Consider the following 8065-nt stretch of genomic DNA (forward strand, 5'->3'; position numbering starts at 1 on the left):
GCAGAAAGCAGAGCAGTGTGTAAAATATATATCACTCAGTATAACATGCCTACTCTCTTTATTTGCTTTAGTTTAGTAGATATCTACAAACAAAGAGTCGATATTTTTCTATGACCATTTAGTGCTTCACATAATAAAATACACAACAGCTGTTGCCTGATTATGCTTTAGGAGCTGTAGGTGTGTGTGGTACAGTGTGTAGGTGTGTGTGGTACAGTGTGTGTGCGTGTTGCACAGTGTGGACAGACAGGTCTCAGTTGTTTTGGTGTCCTCTGCTTACTTTTAATACAACTTTTGGCCCGTAATATCAATTCCCCATTTCAGCGACCAGAGTGGGGGGGGGGGGGGGGGATATATCCAGTCTCTGATTGGGTTACGTTATTATGAGAGTGCTCTCATACTTTAAATTGCATATATTTATATAAATATATTTGTGTGTGTGTGTCCACATCTGTAGCCGGGAACAATGTTCAGCGGACCTCCTCGGTCCTCCGCTCGCATCTCCTGTGGGCGGGACTAAAGAGGCTTCTCAATTCTTAAATGTCCCCTCCTCGACTCCCCTCCTCGACTCCCCTCCTCGAGACTTAGTCCCGCCCACAGGAGATGCGAGCGGAGGACCGAGGAGGGGAACCGAGTAGAGAGGAGGGGAAGCAGCAGACGTTTAAAGAAATGAGAACTCCTCTCCTCTGAGCGGTCATATTAAAGCGAGGTCCGTTCATTATTACGTGGCAACAGCTGCATCATCTGTCGAGTGTTTTGTCATATTTTATAATCTCTGCTGGATCAGCTGAACATTGTTCCCCCACATATTTACTTTGAATTTATTGAGAGTGCGGTATAATGAGACAATACCAGGCTACAGATGCGGACACACAGACACAAATATATTTATATAAATATATGCAATTTAAAGTATGAGAGCACTCTCATAATAACGTAACACAATCAGAGACTGGATATATCCCCCCCCCCCTCTCTCTAGTCGCTGAAATGGGGAATTTAAATTACGGGCCAAAAGTGGTATTTGCAAGTATTAAAAGTAAGGACATCAAACCAACTGAGACCCGTCTGTCCGCCGCATCTACGCATTGTACCACACACACCTACAGCTCCTAAAGCATAATCAGGCTACAGCCGTTGTGTATTTTATTATGTGAAGCACTAAATGGTTTTAGAAAAATATCGACTCTTTGTTTGTAGATATCTAAACTAAAGCAAATAAAGAGAGTAGGCATGTTATACTGAGTGATATATATTTTACACACTGCTCTGCTTTCTGCACCTCACAGCTGTTATCACTGTAAACATCGCGTTGCGATGAGAGCAGGTTCTAAAATAATATCCAGGGGTTGCATGCAGAGCTGTCATTGGCTGAGATAAGTCCGGCCGGCGTCACGCCTCCACCGTTCCCGGTCCTCAGTGTGCATTTAGAGCAGGGGTCTTCAACTAAAATTCAACGAGGTCCAGTTAGAGAAAATCTCCCCATGCAAAGGTCCGGAACATCAACATGTCTAAGTTGCTTCATGAATTAAAGTGACCTGTAGCTTTCAACGTCTGCATGTAATCAACAACTGACTGCCAATCAAAGAAAGAAAGTACAATTCAAAAACAACAATATTTATTGTCAATTAACATTACTTAAATACTGTGGATATGTGTAATGTTTAAATATTGAAGTTAAATGCATCAATGTGGTGCACTTTGAGAGCAACATTAAGAGATCTATGGATACATCTCTCAACACCCATATGAAACAGAACTGTAGCATATTTTCCTTTTTGGATATTTTACAAATCACTCCCCTTTTAAACTCTATTCTTGTTATTTTTAACAACTTTTTTGTTGCTGTCATATAGTATTTTATACCTGTTTTTAATTTAGTCTCATTAATAACTATAATGATCATATCAAGGTGTGCCTTAACCTCACTGAGCTGAGGCTATTTGAGCCTCTCAGGAGATAGCTCTCTTCCACCTGGTTGTAGAAAAGCTCTTTAAATTCGTTAGCATAGCTAGCTAACCAGATGCTAATAACAACAGATCGCCACTGTGCTTACAACTAAAGACACAGCCACACAAACACTGCGGCATGTGTACGGCTCCTTATGGGTATTGCAATATTTTAAGGGCTGGAGCGGCGTTCCGGTGCTCAGCACTCCTTTCAGACGAGACATATAACACGTGAAGACACGTTACGCTCGTGTTGTGTTCATGAACCTGTCCTTGGCCAGGAAAAACAGGTACTCGCTTGTTTAATTATTATTGCGGTCTAGATTTCTTCTTCTTTTTTTAAGTGAGAAGTTGTCCGTCTGTCGGACGGACTCCCTCCCCCCCACCCCCAAAACGAAAACTCTTCGGTTCTCCACGAATTACACAAGTCACCCAAATCAGCGTTAAAAACGCGGGAGGCGCCGAAAAATCCCCTATTAATGTATTGATTATAGCTCCGGGTCCGTATAGGTCGGCGTCTGGGTCCGGATCCGGACCGCGGTCCGCCTGTTGCCGACCCCTGATTTAGAGAAATGAGACGTCCTTCAAAATGGCGCGCTGAAATTCATTTCCGGGTCACTACCGGAGGACCGAGGAGTCGAGGAGGGGACATTTGAGTATTGAGAAGCCTCTTAAGTCTCGAGGAGGGGAGTCGAGGAGGGGAGTCGAGGAGGAGAAATTTAAGAATTGAGAAGCCTCTATGGAGAGAGGCAAGAGAGGCTTCTCAATACTCAAATTTCCCCTCCTCGACTCCCCTCCTCGACTCCCCTCCTCGAGACTTAGTCCCGCCCACAGGAGATGCGAGCGGAGGACCGAGGAGGGGAACCGGGGAAAGAGGAGGGGAAGCAGCAGACGTTTAAAGAAATGAGAACTCCTCTCCTCTGAGCGGTCATATTAAAGCGACGTCCGTTCATTATTACGTGGCAACAGCTGCATCAGCTGTCGAGTGTTTTGTCATATTTTATAATCTCTGTTAGATCAGCTGAACATTGTTCCCCCACATATTTACCTTGAATTCATTGAGAGTGCGGTATAATGAGACAATAACAGGCTACAGATGCGGACACACACACACAAATATATTTATATAAATATATGCAATTTAAAGTATGAGAGCACTCTCATAATAACGTAACACAATCAGAGACTGGATATATCCCCCCCCCCCCCTCTCTCTCTGGTCGCTGAAATGGGGAATTGAAATTACGGGCCAAAAGTTGTATTTGCAAGTATTAAAAGTAAGCAGAGGACACCAAACCAACTGAGACCTGTCTGTCCGCCGCATCTGCGCACACACTGTACCACACACACACCTACACACTGTACAGGACATACCTACACACTGTACCACACACACACACACACACACACACACACACACACACACACACACACACACACACACACACACACACACACACACACACACACACACACACACACACACACACACACACACACACACACACACACACACACACACACACACACACACACACACACACACACACACACTGTACCATACACACCTAAGCTCCTAAAGCATAATCAGGCTACAGCCGTTGTGTATTTTAGTATGTGAAGCACTAAATGTTCTTAGAAAAATATCGACTCTTTGTTTGTATATATCTACTAAACTAAAGCAAATAAAGAGAGTAGGTCTGTTATACTGAGTGATATTTATTTTACACACTGCTCTGCTTTCTGCAGGACCTCACAGCTGTTCTCACTGTAAACATCGCGTTGCGATGAGAGCAGTTTCTAAAATAATATCCAGGGGATGCATGCAGAGCTGTCATTGGCTGAGATAAGTCCGGCCGTGTGTCACGCCTCCACCGTTCCCGGAAATGCATCCGCGGAGGAGCCGTGGAGGAACCATCAGTGTATCCTCGGTTATAGCTCCTCCAGAGAGCCTCCTCGACGCTCGATCCTCGGTCCTCGGTGTGCATTTAGAGAAATGAGACGTCCTTCAAAATGGCGCGCTGAAATTCATTTCCGGGTCACTACCGGAGGACCGAGGAGTCGAGGAGTCGAGGAGGGGAAATTTGAGTATTGAGAAGCCTCTAAGGAAACCACGAGAAGCAGGGAAATGAATTTTCAGAGCAATGGGACGTCCTTTCCTCCGGAGCGTCACGTGAAGTGACGTCCGTTTGTGATGACGCTGCACAGCTGATCTCTGACAGCAGCTCTGTCCCCGTTATTTTCACAAAGACCCCCGCCTCTGTTAGCACACATTTACTGACACTAACATTTGTATCATCTGTTGTAGACCCCAATAAATAAAATCAAATAAGAACTCAAAAAAGATAAACGCCATTCTTAAAATGTATAAGCGAACAATAGTTTGATTAATATTGATTAGAGTGCACAACATAAATAAAATAATTGAGAGAAGAAAAAGAGATGTTATCTATCAAAACCCAGTTAGATTAACATTCATTGGATTGCACACTTTGTGTGTTTGTGTGGATATGTAGCACATTAACATTTTAAATAACACTTAATGACTGACTGAATGGAAATGACAATAAATGAAAATATAAAACGAAAAAAGCGATCATGATGTTTCCAATAAATGAATAAAATGATTTTTGACCACTTTGTTGTTCAGATATATCACATATTTGTAACTAAATGAAACATGAATTGAAACAAAACACGGTATAAACTGAGGAGTGAGTCCCGTGAGGTTCATGTGTTTTCGCTGGGAAACTGCTCTCATGTCAAGAAGCATCAGATCAGTGCATGCACTGCCTCGTCCAATCAGTGAGCGATACGCAGTAAGGGGGCGGGGCGAGTATCTGAGGATTGTATCGGAGGATGGTCTGGTGGTTCCTCGATTATAGCTCCTCCATTATCGCTCCTCGTTCCTCGGTCCTCTGGCAGAAATAAGGCCATAGAGGCTTCTCAATACTCAAATTTCCCCTCCTCGACTCCCCTCCTCGAGACTTAGTCCCGCCCACAGGAGATGCGAGCGGAGGACCGAGGAGGGGAACCGGGGAAAGAGGAGGGGAAGCAGCAGACGTTTAAAGAAATGAGAACTCCTCTCCTCTGAGCGGTCATATTAAAGCGACGTCCGTTCATTATTACGTGGCAACAGCTGCATCAGCTGTCGAGTGTTTTGTCATATTTTATAATCTCTGTTAGATCAGCTGAACATTGTTCCCCCACATATTTACCTTGAATTCATTGAGAGTGCGGTATAATGAGACAATAACAGGCTACAGATGCGGACACACACACACAAATATATTTATATAAATATATGCAATTTAAAGTATGAGAGCACTCTCATAATAACGTAACACAATCAGAGACTGAAATGGGGAATTGAAATTACGGGCCAAAAGTTGTATTTGCAAGTATTAAAAGTAAGCAGAGGACACCAAACCAACTGAGACCTGTCTGTCCGCCGCATCTGCGCACACATTGTACCACACACACACCTACACACTGTACAGGACATACCTACACACTGTACCACACACACACACACACACACACACACACACACACACACACACACACACACACACACACACACACACACACACACACACACACACACACACACACACACACACACACACACACACACACACACACACACACACACACACACACACACACACACACACACACACACACACACACACACACACACACACACACACACCTACACACTGTACCACACACACCTAAGCTCCTAAAGCATATAGCCGTTGTGTATTTTAGTATGTGAAGCACTAAATGTTCTTAGAAAAATATCGACTCTTTGTTTGTATATATCTACTAAACTAAAGCAAATAAAGAGAGTAGGTCTGTTATACTGAGTGATATTTATTTTACACACTGCTCTGCTTTCTGCAGGACCTCACAGCTGTTCTCACTGTAAACATCGCGTTGCCATGAGAGCAGTTTCTAAAATAATATCCAGGGGATGCATGCAGAGCTGTCATTGGCTGAGATAAGTCCGGCCGTGTGTCACGCCTCCACCGTTCCCGGAAATGCATCCGCGGAGGAGCCGTGGAGGAACCATCAGTGTATCCTCGGTTATAGCTCCTCCAGAGAGCCTCCTCGACGCTCGATCCTCGGTCCTCGGTGTGCATTTAGAGAAATGAGACGTCCTTCAAAATGGCGCGCTGAAATTCATTTCCGGGTCACTACCGGAGGACCGAGGAGTCGAGGAGTCGAGGAGGGGAAATTTGAGTATTGAGAAGCCTCTCATGGGACGGTACTCAAGATGGCACAGACAAATCAACTTCCGGTGAGACCGAGACCGAGGAGCGAGGAAATGAAAAATAAGAGAAGTGAGAAGGGGCCCTGGATTCACCTGGGGCAAAAGATCTGTCATTTGAGCCCAGGTTTGTTTTGAAGCAATACAATCAAACACATTGATTTAGTTATAGCAGCAAATAAGAACAACGTTTCAATGGGTAGACCTAGGACCAGGTGGAGGGATTATATCTCTTCGCTGGCCTGGGAGCGCCTTCGGATCCTCCAGTCAGAGCTGGTTGATGTCGCCAGGGAAAATAAAGTTTGGGGCTCTCTGCTGGAACTGCTACCCCCGCGACCCGACCACGGATAAGTGGGAGCAGATGGATGGATGGTTTCAAAATGAAGGATCCTTGATGTAGTGCTTCACTGCTTATTCCGTAATTTTGTTGATTACATTTTAGTGAGCAGCATCACAAATTCAATTCAATTAGCATAACAAACATCCATCCTGCATCCAAACCCTAACTAAAGCAAAAATAAGACAAATATTGACATCAATATCCAGGCTACTAACCTAACAAAAGTAAGAGTCCTATACTTCAGAATTGTGTGCATTATACTACCAGTATTTATGTAACAGTAATTATCTTTAATTATGCCCGGTTACAGGTACACTATTTGCCTTCATAATGTAGAGGCGTATACAAAGTAGCATCAAATGGAAACACTCAAGTATAAGTGCTGTGCTTGAGTAAATTAGGCCTACTTGAGTATATTGAATGTACAAGGCTCCTTATGTTGGAATACGTTATGCTACCTGTAAATATCTGTTCATAATTTTTCTTTTTTAAAGTAATATATTTTCTAATATTTATAATGTGTCTTAAATAATTGTGTCTTTTAGGCTACTGTTTTTGTTTCACATTGGGTTATTGTTTTACATACAATGATAGGCTACGCCGGCGCTGGGCTACGCCACATTTCGATACATAAGATTAACAAATGCGTCACATCCGGGCAAAAAGTACAGCTCCGCCCACTTTTGGGGGAAAACAACGCTGTAATTTGAATGGCGATCAAGCCTGAAGCCACAGAGCTCTTCTTTTACTGTCCTTTCTTCTTAGAGGAAGTACAGAACAACGTAACTCTGGATTTGTTTCAATGTTTGAGGTGCAATAAACGACAGCAGCTTTCTGGCATGATAAAACTATTATTTTCCACCTCACTCATGAGAGTAGCTGGAGAAATTACAGCCTCGCCTACTGATTTTAATTTAACCATATATCGAGCCCGATTTTCTTGTTCAAATGATTGAATGTAATTGTTTGCCTGACGTAATCGGGCTTTTTGAAGATCCAAAAATCCACGGGTTTCAAAATATTCTGATCGGATTGGCAAAAACTTCAGAATTTGTATTGACCGCCATTCAAATGACAGCATTGTATTCCCCCAAAAGTGGGCGGGGCCGGAATTCTCGCCCGGAAGTGACGTAGGTGTTACTTTAAAAAAAAGAAAAGATTCTTACATCAGTTACATTCCCCTATTTCCGGTAAAAAGCAACAACCACCTGCTATTTAAGGATTGTTTACTAATCAAATTTGAAACCACCTTTACTTTAACTCATAGAACCAACAGCAGCTGTTTGATTGACAGATTATCTTTAGCCTTTAATGTGGTTGCCCAGCAACGCCAACTCATGAATCTAGCTAGCTGCGTTGCTTTTAATGCTTTAATTTCATTACACTTTAAATAACGTTTTAAAAATGTAAGTTAATGGTGTTTTTGTTTTTAAAATATAAAAAAGGTGTTTACATTTTCCATGAAACGGCGCAACAACCCCGGATGGATCGGCTCTAGGA

Source organism: Pseudochaenichthys georgianus, chromosome 5 (assembly GCF_902827115.2).
Source record: "Pseudochaenichthys georgianus chromosome 5, fPseGeo1.2, whole genome shotgun sequence".
NCBI classification, from domain to species: domain Eukaryota; kingdom Metazoa; phylum Chordata; class Actinopteri; order Perciformes; family Channichthyidae; genus Pseudochaenichthys; species Pseudochaenichthys georgianus.